We start from the raw sequence: 13,830 nt of genomic DNA, 5'->3' as shown, positions 1-13,830 counted from the left end.
CTTCCACTGCAGCCTCTCTGGTATAATCTTTCCTTCCCATCTGCCCGTCTTCATTTATTAATACTAGTTTCATCAAAGACAGAGTTCAGTGTTTCTATTTGGGGTTATTATTAAGATAAAGGGTGTTCCAGTTATCTATTGCTGAGTAATAACCCCCCCCCCATTATTTAGTGCTTTGAAACAAGAATAGTTTATATTGCTCACAGCTGTGCAATTTAGGCAAAATGGTTTGACTGTAAATCGGAGTATCTACTTCCAAGATGGTTTGCTTATATAACTGACAAGTTGATTCTGTCTGTTGGTTTGGAGTTCAGTTGGACTGTTGGTTTGGGACCTCAGGTTACTCTTCATGGGGCTTCTTGGGTTTCCTCATATCATGGCACCTGAGTTCTAACAAGTGTTCTGAAAGAACCTTGCTGGAAGATGCAAGGCTTCTTGTAACCTAACCTAGAAATCCCAGTCACTTTGCCACACTGTTGGTGAAGTAGGTCACTAAAGCCAGCCCATGTTCAGAGAGGGGAATTAGACCCACCTCTCAATGAGAGGAGTAAGTAAAGAATTTGTAGCCATCTTTAACCTATCACAGGGGCAACGGTCTTATTTGGTCATCTTGAAATAGAACACTTACTATACAAACTAGAATTTCTCTAGGAGGGGGAATGGGATGGTAATTGATCTTGAAATCATATAATGTGAGAAACTGTTGAAAAGAATTTAGACATGTTTCCTTGAAAGGGGGAATTGATGAGCTTGTGAAATATTCAGAAGTTGTTATACTCATGCTGAGAAACAATAGAGGTAAACTTTGTCTTAGAATTAGCCAGTGAAAGTTTTCTGAGGCTCACATTGGCTCAATATTTTTAAAAAATTCCTATAAATTTTAATTGTGTACAAATGGAATTGCTATTTCAAAAAAGAATGAGTTCCTTGTCTCCCTCTATGTGATACCTTTCATGGATCCATGCATAGCGACTCCCTGCATTGAGTAGAACATTAGCTGGATGACTCATTTCATTCTTCACTATTTTTTGATTCTTGGATTATAGATAATACATTCTGTAAATTTGTTACCATCTAAAAGCTCAACTTCCAAAAATTCAGGTCTCCTAGAATTTGATGAAGAAGTAAATCACGCTTCATCTTATACGTGTAATTTGAGCTCTCGAAGACTTTTACATCTTGAAGACTCTAAATCTTTATCTACCATTAGGGTAATAATCTTTTTCCTTCATCCCTTATGGTCATTATTATTATTATTATCTTTTTTTTTTTTTTTTTTTTTGGCTGCGTTGGGTCTTCATTGCTGCATGTGGGCTTTCTCTAGTTGCGGTGAGCAGGGGCTACTCTTCGTTGCAGTGTGTGGGCTTCTCATTGTGGTGGCTTCTCTTGTTGTGGAGCACGGGCTCTAGGCGCACAGGCTTCAGTAGTTGCAGCACGCGGCCTCAGTAGCTGTGGCACGTGGGCCCTAGAGCACGTGGGCTTCAGTAGTTGCGGCACGTGGGCTCAGTAGTTGTGGCACACAGGCTTAGTTGCTCCACGGCATATGGGATCTTCCCGGACCAGGGATTGAACTTGTGTCCCCTGCATTGGCAGGCGGATTCTTAACCACTGTGCCACCAGCGAGGTCCCCACAATACTCTGATGGTCATGAGGTTTGACTGTTTTCATCCTATAAGGCCAATAATTACCATCACTGTTTTAGGATAAACTTTATATTTCTTATTCCCTAATTTCATATTTGCTTATATTAAAAAATCAAGTAAGCAAAACGTACACTTCTGTTTCATGTTCTTTAGTCAGAAATTATATACTCTTTATGAACATTTTATTTAAAATTTTTACCCCAAATTACAATTGTATGTACTGTCAATTGTTTATATAAACTAGAAAACAATATAATAAACGAGTAACTTATTCCTGACAATTTTGTCATCTTCCCTATTAATTTTCTTTGTCAATAAAAGAAGGTCAATAAAAATCTGTGTGTAAGGCACTTGAATGAAGTGCCTCGGTACAAACAATGAAGTAGAAGATATTTTGCCTGATTTGAATAGGAAAAACATTCAGGAGCACACAGCTGGTGAATCTCAGAGCCAACACCCAACCCAGTTTTCTGACTTTGAGATTAGTGCTTTGCTTACTGTAAGCCAGCATAGCAACATTTTCATCCAGGTTAATGCAACAAAAAATGAAGAACAGATTAAAAAAATTTTTTTTCTTTCTGTTACATTTGATTTGATTTTTCTTTTCTTTCTTTATTGCCTTTCATGCTTTTTTTCACCAGTATCCATCAGTTTTGTGGCTTATTATAGATTTCAGTATATGTAGGTTTACTTATCCGTACATACTTTTTCCCAGGTGTAGACAAAGGCTTATGAGGTTTTTAACTTTTGTTTATTTATTTTGCAGGTTGGGGAGGGGGCTGTTGCCAGTTTTCCACATTTTAAATTAGCTGAGAGAGTACTAATGTTTTAATTCATTAGTCAAAGAAGAGTTTTGCAAAATAAATTTGTCAAATATAAGGTTTTTGTTTTTGTCTGTTCTTGCTTAACACCGTGTAGAATATTACTATATCCAAGTAAGATACCTCACCTGCTTTTTTTTTGTGTGTGTGTGTGTGTGTTTTTTGTTTTTAATTTGGCTGAGTTGGGTCTTAATTGTGGCACGCAGGATCTTTCATTGCAGTGAGTGGGCTTCTCTCTAGTTGTGGCGTGTGGGCTCCATAGTTGTGGCAGATGGGCTCAGTTGCCCCATGGCATGTGGGATCTTAGTTCCCCGACCAGGGATCAAACCTGCGTCCCCTACATTGGAAGGCGGATTCTTAACCACTGGACCACCAGGGAAGTCCCTCCTCAGCTGTTCTGATACACTTTTGTGATGCATCCTTGTGTTTGTTTTTCATTTTCACTATGCAAATAAACTTACAACAGTTTTGTCATTTTATGTCTAGATCAGTGACATTGCAAACATTTTTTGTTTTTAGTAACAAATTTGTCTTAGGCTCTTTGCTTCTGTTACTTTTCCCAGGTTTGCATATCTTCAAATTATGTTAGTGCTTATAAATTGAAACATTCCAGAAGTATTAAAAGTAAAAAGTGAAAGCGCACACGCACCTACTCCCCAAAGTAGGATGATAACCACCATATTCTAGACTGTTTTCTGTGTATGGAACACTTTTTTTTAATAAAAGCTAAAGTCATGCCATATATATTAGTCTTAGATTCCTTTTTCACATATATATCGTAGACATTTGATACTGATTTTTAAAATTGTGTTCTTATTACAAAGTGATTACGTACAGCTCATTGTAGAAAATTGGTATTTGTATACATAAAAAAAATCCCTTCATCCTTCATTCTTTTTCTCTGTAAATATTTGTGAGTGAATCGTATTCTATTTATTATTTTATGACTTGTTTTGAATATAAAAACATACAGTGAACATTTTTCAGTCATCAAATATTTTCCACATCTTTTTTTTTAGTAATTTTCTTTGTGACTATGAAGTATGTTTATTGTATAAAATGTTGAAACCACAGGAAAAGAAAAAAACCCTTTCGTCTAACTGGTTCGTTTACCCATTTTTTTATATTTAGTGTATTTTTCATTTTCTTATTGATTGACATTTTTAAGGGGATTCCTTTTGTCATATGCTGGCAGTAATTTTTCCATATTGTTCACTGTGTGTTTTACTATGTTTTGCTTTTTGGATAAAGAAGTTCACATTTTTGTCTTTATTCCAATATCTTAGATGTTTCCTTTTGGAGTCCTGCCTAAAATTATCTTCCTGAACCCTTATGATTATGTAGTAGATATTCTGCTGCATTTCCTTTTAGTATTTTTATGGTTTTATTCTCTTACCTTTAAATCTTTTATCTGTTAAAATATTTTTGCCAATCATATAATGTAGGAATCTAAGTTTCCCTTTTTCAGGTCATTACCTATTTGTGTATTCTAACACTATTTTCCCAGTGATTTTAACATGTTAGTTTTCTCTTAGGTTTTTTTTTTTTTTTTTTTTTTTTGCGGTACGCAGGCCTCTCACTGTTGTGGCCTCTCCCGTTGTGGAGCACAGGCTCCGGACGCGCAGGCTCAGTGGCCATGGCTCACGGGCCCAGCCGCTCCGCTACGTGGCATGTGGGATCCTGCTGGACCGGGGCACGAACCCACATCCCCTGCATCAGCAGGCGGACTCTCAACCACTGCGCCACCAGGGAAGCCCCTCTCTTAGGTTTTATTGTCATAAGTTGGATATTATATTTTTGTAAATAGTTATTAATGGTGTATAAAAAGATACTAGGTTTTTATTTGGTAATCTGTAAGTTTCCTGACATCTTTTTAGTTATAGCTTATTGATTGTGATTGTGATTTAAAAGTTTTTATAGTAATCAGTTCCATAAAAATCCAAAAGTTTATGTGACTTTGGTGCTGGAATTTCCTCATAGATGCATGTATTTTGTAAAACCCCCAGTTTGACAAGAGCAATAAAAAAGTTGGATCAACTGTAGCTAAAATAGCAAATTAAGTAAAATGAAATGGGGTGGGAAATGTGTTTTTTATTCTTGAAGGTAAAGGCCTTTGGTAGAATAAGTTTATCAGCAGGAAGAGTGAAAAAAACCTTGGCTCTCGTTGCTTTACCATGTGCTCTCCAACTAGGTTAAAGGGTGTATATGCTTTTACTAAGAAACTGTTTCTAGGTAACAATTTTAAAGCTAAGTATTTACTTAAATTCCAGTTTTGACTGATGGTTGGATTTTGTTCTGTAGGTATTTGGGGGAGAAAATAAGATTATTAATGCATTTATTTGATTTCTGATTCTTTATGGTACCTACTTTAGTTTTGTGACTACAATATTGAGATTGGGCAGTATTTTTCCACTAAGCTGACTTCCTTTTGCTCTTGGCTTTCTATCATGTTTTTACTAAATGTCTGTGGGAGGTAGACATGAATGAATGTAGCTTCCTATGACCTTGAACAATTCTAGCATCATTTATAAGAGTTACGTCTAGAGAGCTGTTATGTACTTCGTGGACTGTTTCATGCAAGGTTTAATTATTCCCTTTATGATCTTTTTCTTCTTTGTTCCCGATTTCTGTTAATGATATCACTGTCCTCATAATCACTTGGAGTCAAAATTTGAATCCTCTGACTCCCTCCTCACTTCGCATATCCAGTCATTCTTCAGGCCTGTTGATTCTACCTCCACGGTATCTTCAAATTCGTCCTCTCTTTTCACTTCCCACTGCTGGTTCATGCCTTTATCACTTCTCCACTGAACATTTATAGTGGCTTCCTAATAGGTCTCCTCTTTACTAGCCTTTTTTCCCCCCAGTCTATTTCCACAGAAAGCAACAAAAAACAATTTTCTGAAAAATACCTCTGGTCATGGAACTTTGCTGCTCAAAAATCTTCCCAGTCCCTGGAAATTGTCTCTTGCTGTATCTTTCTTGTGTCACTTATCACTTTCTACCTTCTTTTAGAACTGTCTGTGGGCTTTTCTCATCTTACCCAGGAGTTTGTAAGCTCCTTGAGAGGAGGCCACAAAAATATTTGTATTTTTGGCTGCGCCTGCATGGTCTTGCACATACTACTCATGCAGTAGATACTTTGAATGAACTAAGAAATATCAGTTAAGAGAGAAAAGGTACCATTACATGAAACGTGTTCCCTTAATATTCATTCTTTTTTATTAACATCACAAATCAGATTTTTTATTTGTCACCCTTACAAGTCTGAATTTTAAACAGTTTTTTGGACTGGTGGTTCATATCCATCAGCTTGTTCAAGTTTAGCACCTATCTCATCCCCAGTAGTTTTTCCAGAACTACTGCCTTTATCATGAAACATGAGTTTTCCCATTTCAAACTAGGGGTTTACTTTTCTAATAGAGACATCATAGAGCAGATAAATAGATTGGCAAGCCTTTTCCATGTCTTTTCCAATGCTGTCTGGAATCAGTTTTTTGACAATTTCTTTCAAGTCATCTTCTTCTGGTTTTGGCAGACCTGTTGGTGCTAACAGGGAAGTTTTCTGAATCTGATTGTTGCATTTCTCAGTAAAAACAGCACTGGATAGACGAAGTTAATAATCATCAGTAGTCTTGACATCAACAGGAGCTTCAGTCATGGGCTGCCATTTTTTGACCGTGGAACACATTTTGTCATAAGCAAGATCCATGCCACGGAAATTAGACAGTTTTTGCCCTGAACATCCTCAGTAATTAGCTTGAATTTTCTAAATGCAACTTCATCATTCTGCAGATCAGCAAAGCTCACTTCAAAACATGACCCTTGAGGCCATCCAATGTGATTTTGTTTCCTTGAGTTTTTCTGACCAGTTTTTCCTGTATTTTTATGTTGAACGTATCTGGTGCCTTCATATCATACCGATCTTTCTTAGAAAATGGATCAACCACTTTCCTCTAGGCTCCCTTTTTGCTGCCTTTTGTAAGGTGCTTATTCTTGCAGACTGCCGTGTTGCTGCTCAGCCAAAAGGGAATATTCAGTCTTACTCCACTGCAAAATAAAATATAAAATATGGTGAACACAGAAATCATCTTACATAAAAAAGATTGAACTGTTTTGCATCTTTGAGTTTAATAACCATCTGACTGTAAAGCACTACAGAATTTACAGAATCTTTCATTCAAAAAAAATCATCTGAGAGCAAGGGTTGAAGATAATATAGTAGACATCATTAAGTTAAATGACTTATAATTTTGAAATCACATTAAGTAAAATAGTGCTTGTAAAGTTTTATACTTTAGAAAAAAATAAAGGTTATTGTGGTGACTTGTTTATTCTGTAAGCTATATAACCAAAGAAAAAGGTAAAGTAAAGACATGAGGAATAAAAGAGTTTGAAAAAATAAAGTAACTTATTTGCTTGATGTACCCTAAAAGATTAGGGCAGCCACTGTTATTGAAGTAATGGGGAACTGGGAGCATGGGTGGTTGTACTTTTGTGTTTAAAACTTACACAATAGGGTAGGAATGTTGTGCATATTTACTTAGAAGAATATGGTTTGAATAAGTTTGCTTTCCTAAACGACATCTGTCCAAGTGACCTAGCTGCTTGGATTCTTTTTCATAAAATATTAGGTTGCTGACTGTGAAAGTTACTATCACTATAGAAAATTGAGAATTAAGTTAGAAATAAGAAATTTAAATTTCTTAGAACTTATCTTTTAAAATAATACAGTCTTTTCCTCCATATTTATAGTGGTTAGCTTTTCTTTCTATTGGGTATAATTCATGAGTCTGTACACCACCTTAGATTAACTAGTTCCTCAAAGGCTGTTTTATAATTTCTGGATTTAATTTTATTTTAAGGGAACGTTTCTTAGCTTCTGTTTAGGACAGCAGTATTTAAATTAATTAATACTTGCCTCTTACACTTAGTCTGATTTATTGAAACTAAGTCCCCAAGTTAAGTTTAAATACTAATATCTTTTACTAGCTTGTATTAAATATATTTAAGGCTGAAAATACCTTTTTTGGGGAGTTTAATAGGATCCATTTCCTATTCAGAAATTTCAGGTTATTTACATTATTTTATTAGCGAAAACATGTAAGTGATGAACCAAAAAAAGTTCATCAGTTGTAATGTAGTTTTTTTTTTTAGAATACTAAATAATATCTTTTTTTAATTGAAATATAGTTGATTTACAGTGTTTCAGATGTACAGCAAAGTGACTCAGTTATATGTGTATATATATATATTCTTTTTCAGATTCTGTTCCATTGTAGGTCATTACAAGACATTGAATATAGTGTAGTTCTCATTCTTATGGCTATAGTGCATTTTCTTTGTATGCAGAATAGATTACCCAGTGATCATCCCCCAAAGTACAAGGTGATAGTTAAATGGGGTTTTGGGGGGGGGTTTTTGACATTCTTTTGATAATGATAGAATATATGTTTGATCATTTGAGTTTAGAGACAATGGGAAAGCATTTAATAATGATTATTTATACATTCGCTAAAGTGCTTTAACCATCCTTTGATGCTCTATTTTGTTAAGCACATTCTCCTATGAAGTATTTGTAGTTGCACACACCATGTCAGTGCCTGCTGGTTTTTCCTCCTGTGAAGTATCTGTTCTTTTATATACAGAGATTTATGAAAGAGTTCATGGTGTGGATGATCAGAAACTCAACAGGACTCATTTTCATATAATTTAGTGCCAGTTGAACACTCTGGGTGCTGGTTGTTGCTGGGACCTGTTTTTGACTCTGTTGAACCTTTACTGGCTGTGGTTTGTCTGGCCATCACATGACTTCTCTGAAAATTCCCCCTCCCCTTCATTTCCAGTAAACTGTTTGAGTAGGAGTGAGTCAGAGTGAAACCAGCTTCCCTGTAACCACAGGGCTTGTTAAAGAATTTGTCAACGTGGACTCTAGAGGGTTTGCATTAAGCTTTGCAGTAACTGCTATGGTTTGTGTTGCGTCAGGAGTTCCACAGAAAAGCTTCCTGTCCTCAAGATTTCCTGCTTGTTTGCGAAGGGTTAAACTGATCAACTTCACCATAATGAACATTAGAGACACATTTATTTATCACTTAAAGGCTGTGTCAAAGCTACCAAGGCTTATTGTAGTTTCTCTTTTCAGAATCAACCAACCACACCCAACAACGTTAAGGTTTTGAAAAGGCAGGCCTGCTAGATCTTCTTTCAGAGCTGGCTCATAAGTTTACCACAAAGTACCATCAAGATTAAGCAATTTTAAGTGTCTCTTTTGAAGGATTCTGTTGCAAGATATTGCGACTACTAGCGCGGTTAGCTTTTTGTACACAAAGGTCACTTACTTGCGTTTGGTTCAACAAGAAAAGGTAACACTTAAAATAGTCCTGTAGTTGTAGTTTCTAAGCACACTTAGCATGATGTATGGTGGAATTCTTAATACCTCATTTTATTTGCTTTCGCAGGAAGATTTCACTTTATTTTGAATTCTTCTCTTGCCCCTCCACTCCCAGACTTTTAATCTTTCTTCATTTTCTGACTCTTCTCATTTTCTTTAACCCATTCTTATAGTAGTATTAACAGGAAAGAGAGTTGCAATTTGATTCAAACTGCCAAATGAATGGCCACTGGGAAACTTGTCTGCTCATCGTGCACTCCTGAACCCGTTTATTTTTACACGTTCATTTCTGTATTTAACCACGTCATCTTGGCCAGACTTTTATTTTAAAAATAAATTTAAAGAATACATTTAAACGTAACCTCCTAAAAATCATTTTTATTCTGCTTACCTTTTTTGTAACAGAATAAATTTAGGGAAAAGAACATGGTAGAAAATTTTGAGTTAATTATTCCTCACAGGAAAGAATACTACAGAATAATGGAAGTTTAAAATAGTTTATATTCTAACAATGCTCACGAACTCTCAATGATCAAATTAAAATAGAAGAGAAACATTAGTTTTGATGAAGTAGCATTGTAATTGAAATTAGATGATATAAAAATGAAAATAAGAGGTTAATACAGTCATTTACAAAGCGCAATAAGTAATAGATGTTTAAGATTTTTCTTGTTAGTTTGCTTAGACATTGGAGAAAAATATAGTTTTGTTTTATGTCTGCTTCATTCTTCTCATTTGCACACCTGTTTACAGCTATGGGGTGGAGGGGATAAGCATTAGACAGGCATTAGGTTACCTTTGTTAAACTAATTTAAAGATTTTACTCAGGTTTGTGTTTCAAACACCTTTTGTAAAATGCCTTTAGAAAGGCCCCTTTCATTGAAACTTAGACCAACAGACTGTATGTATGCTATGCTTTTGCTCGAGTTTGCAAATCAGTAACACACTAAATACACATCCACCCTCTGTTGTAACTGCTGAATGCTCCTAGGGATCCTGGCCTAAGATCAGAGTTAGTGCAAGACATGGACAGCAGAGTAACTGTTATGCTCATTTCCTATTACAAAAGGTGTTTTTGTTTCTAATTCGTCAAGGTGCTTCGTTTGTCAAAACAGATATGTAGTTCTTTCTTGCTGAGTATTTAAGAAAATTTCTCTTGGTAGAGTGTTCTTCCCATTTTCCTGTCTTGGGCCTTACCATGTAATACACATGACTGTCGTGCTTTTAAACTAAAGGGCTATGTAGAGACACCAGGAAGTAGGCATGGTAATTAATACAGTGCTCCCCTCAAAAGTAGGCATGTACTCTAGACTTCCTTGTCCACTTTCCCTGATAAGGGTCTGCATCCATTAATTTATCAAAACTTGTAAAAATTTATTTTTACTACTTCTTGAGGTAAAGACTTCAGTAAGTTCATAGGCTGTTATTTAAAGTCATACTTCCATTTGTTTGTTTTAAATTTGCCTCTTTCACGTTATAAAGGGCGCTACCCTCATTCTAGTATTGTAAAAAATTTTTTAAACACTTTTCCTTTCCTCTTTCCATAACTTTATAGATTTTAGTCAGTTACCTTTTCAGCCTTTCTAAAAAAAATAATCATTTACTTTTTATATCTAATAACCCCAAACTCTTTGATCATTTTAATTCGTGCTCCCCCCATGGATCTTTATCTAATTCTTTTACATTTTTTCTGACATGAAGTTGTCAGAACTGCATATGATTTTTCAGGGACAAATACACTACTGTACCTGTGTTTTTTCAGATTTCTACAACCACAGTCCTGTTTGGCAATGCATTTTGCTGATGTGTTTAATAAATTGTTTACTTCATGTTTACTTCAATAAACTGTTTACTTGGGAGACCACTCCCAGTTCCCTTTCTTTTTTCATAACTGGAAACTTTTGTAGCCCATCACGTTATCTATCTATCTATCTATCTATCTATCTATATATATATATATTTTTTTTAGCCACGTTGCGTGGCTTGCAGGATCTTAGCTCCCTGACCAGGAATCGAACCCAGGTTCTCAGCAGTGAAAGCACAGTGTCCTAATCACTGGACTGCCAAGGAATTCCCCATCATTTTACATTTAAATAATTTTTCCCTAAATGTGTTATCTTACTGTTATCCACTTTGAAACTTACCTTCCACGTTTCCTTTTTCTCTCTCAAGTTTACATGATCTTTAAATTTATTGCCATGATTTTGGCACTTTATAATTTTAATTTCAGCCATAGGTTTAGAACTTAAACTCTGTTCCTTTTTTCAGGACCATTTATAAACTTGTTAAGTGGGACGATTGGGTCTATCTTAGGAAAGAATCCCACTATTTACATTTCTCATCATAGAGATGATCCCATTTATCTTTATCCTTTGTTTTCGGTCTCTTAAGTTTCCTGTCCCTGACAATTTTGTAAATTCTGTACTGACCTAGTTTTCATAGCTTTGCATGTCTGAGTTCATCTCAAACCATTTTTACTTTTTTCCCCCTTTTTTTTCATTCACAGTATTATTGTTCTTACGTACACAGTAGATTGTCATATGCTTTTTGTTTAAATTCCAGTTTTAATCTGGAAATAAAAGTTACTCATTAGTTACTTACAACCAAAATGCAATCAATTATAAATGCTAAAAATGAAGGGTGATTTTTCCCCCCCTAGCATCAACTAAGATTTGGTAAATACCCTTTCTGGTGAGACATGAGAAGATCACATGAGGAGATATTGGCTTCAGACAGGAAAGAGAGAGAGAAGAAAAGAAAAATGCATTACTTGTGTAATGTGTCATTTCTAATAAATCCTGCATACTCAGACATGTTCCCTGAGTGTCTAGAACACTGTTGTTCTTCTTGGGCTACAGTGTTCCGTTGTTATTTCGAGTAGAGGCCAGGCAGGCACTGATAGGAGTGGATGCCGGCCTGCCTGCCTTCCTAAGAATTACCATATGGTTTCTTTTCAACAGAAAGCTAAGCAGGGATAGAGAGAGGAAAAGGAAGCAGCAGATACTGGCTGGTTTTACTGCTGGTAACTTGGACTGTGAAAAGGAGGAAAAAACTCTGTGTAGTTATCTGGAACTTCCAAAAATACTGCTCTACTTTTTATCTGAAAATGTGAGCAAATGCTGATGGTCAGACCCTGAGAAAGTCTCCTGAAACCTTATTTCTTCATCTCTTCTTTGCTCCTAGACTACCCAAGAGATATTTCATGTCTAATAGATGATTTGTGAGTTTTACAATTAGTAATCATGGTGAGGTGACCAATACAGTTGTAAATAACGAAAGAATTTCCTCTTATTTTCTGGAGACAAGAATCTGTTGATTAAGAACTAGCATTCATGTGTAGTAAGCTCATCCATCATTACCCTCTTGTCATGGAGTGTTTGGTAAACTAATTGCTTGCACTGCAAGGCAGATTTGATAAATTTTCAGTTCTTAATGCATTTCCTTCCTTTCCAACTTCCTGCTTTAGAGCCCTCTTCCTTCCTTGACATGAACATGTTGCTCTTCTCTTTTTGAAATTAGAAACAAAACAAAACAAAAGCCTCCTATCCCCTTAATTTGTGATGTTGCCCTAGAACTGAGCTCACATAGTGTCTAAGAATTCTGACAAGATATTTTATTTCATTGGTTCTCAGGGTTTCTTTCTTGATAGTAATGTCAACTAATATCAGTCTAAACAATTTTGTCCCATAATCAGTTTTGTCTCTTAATTATCATGGTGAAAGATATTATCATCATTTTGCAGAAAAGATGAAGAAACTGTGGCTCAGGGAAGTTTGAAGACCACAGAGTTGGCGCTCTGTCATTCGATGTTGCAGTAAATCTGTAGAGTTGGTGTTTCTTATATTCTGTTTCTCTTTTTCACGCTTTCCTTTTCATTTTTTCAGTTTCCTTTTCAAACTCAGTAGGTAGGTTTCCTGAGTCATCCCTTTCCCCATCTCTACCAATTGCAACCCACCCACCATCCACATATACACACTAGATTATTTATTTATCTCTCAAGGGAAAAAACTTGCTGGAACAGTCTTCCTGTACATTCTTAGCCTGGCTTATTCCCTCACCTCCTTTAGGTTTTTAATCGAATGTCACCTTTTCTGTCAGGCCTTCTCCAACCATCCTATTTAAAATTACAACTTGCCTGCCGCCCCATTTTGTAGTTGTTGTCTTCTCCCATTAAACTGTAAGCTCCATGAGGATCCAGATTATCAGTTTGATTCAGTGTTGTATCCGTTGCTCCTATAATAGCATTTGGCATGTAGTAAACACTTGCTAAACGTTTATAGAATTAATGGTCAAACCACAATGCCCTCATCTTTATATTCTTTATTACCATGCATGCATATACCATATATATATGGTAGTTACCAGCTTTTTTGAGTTGAATTTAATTGCTTTTAAATAAGAATTTTGGTTCTAATTTTGTCTTCTAAAATTCTGTATGGGTAAAAACTATATGTAGTCTTCCCAAAACTCAGCACTTAAAGCTTTTCTTTTCCTCCTCTTTTCATGGTTGAACTTATTCAGTCTTCATATGTTTGAGTTATCAAAGCTACTAATTACCACAGACAGACTCATTAGAACCATCTGTAGGAAAGTAAAAAGGTTTTGATTTTTTTTCAATTGAGATTTATTATCAACTGGCAACCTGGAAGCAGTATTAAGAGTAATTTGTGTTACAACCGCTTTTGAAAAGTGTTTGGCACTGTCTACATAAACATACCCTACGATCTAGCAGTTCCATTTTGTAGATTTATACCTAGAAGAAAGATGCTCCAGAAGACTTGACAAGAGTAGTCATAGCAGCATTATTTGTAATCGCCCCAAACTAGAAACAACCCTAATGTCCACCAACAGTAGAATAAGTAAGTTGTGGTATATTCATACAAAGGCAGCAAATTGATTATTGCCACGTGCAACAGCAGGAATGAATCACATGGACATACTGTTGACCTACAGAAGCCAGAAATAAAAGAGGACC

General features: G+C 35.7%; 1 protein-coding gene and 1 pseudogene across 11 annotated transcripts in view; one reads left to right on the top strand and one right to left on the bottom strand.

Moving 5' to 3' along the window:
* VMP1 (vacuole membrane protein 1) overlaps positions 1 to 13,830 on the top strand; it is a 129,289-nt gene that overhangs the window by 74,225 nt on the left and 41,234 nt on the right. The gene's annotated exons all lie outside the window — the stretch shown is intronic.
* Positions 5,739 to 6,611, bottom strand: LOC309793812 (small ribosomal subunit protein eS1-like; annotated as a pseudogene). The gene has a single exon. The product of its transcript is annotated as a small ribosomal subunit protein eS1-like (transcript).

Source organism: Mesoplodon mirus, assembly GCF_964341445.2.
Source record: "Mesoplodon mirus genome assembly, chromosome: 18".
NCBI classification, from domain to species: Eukaryota; Metazoa; Chordata; class Mammalia; order Artiodactyla; family Ziphiidae; genus Mesoplodon; species Mesoplodon mirus.
This window is presented reverse-complemented; position numbering and strand designations above follow the sequence as displayed.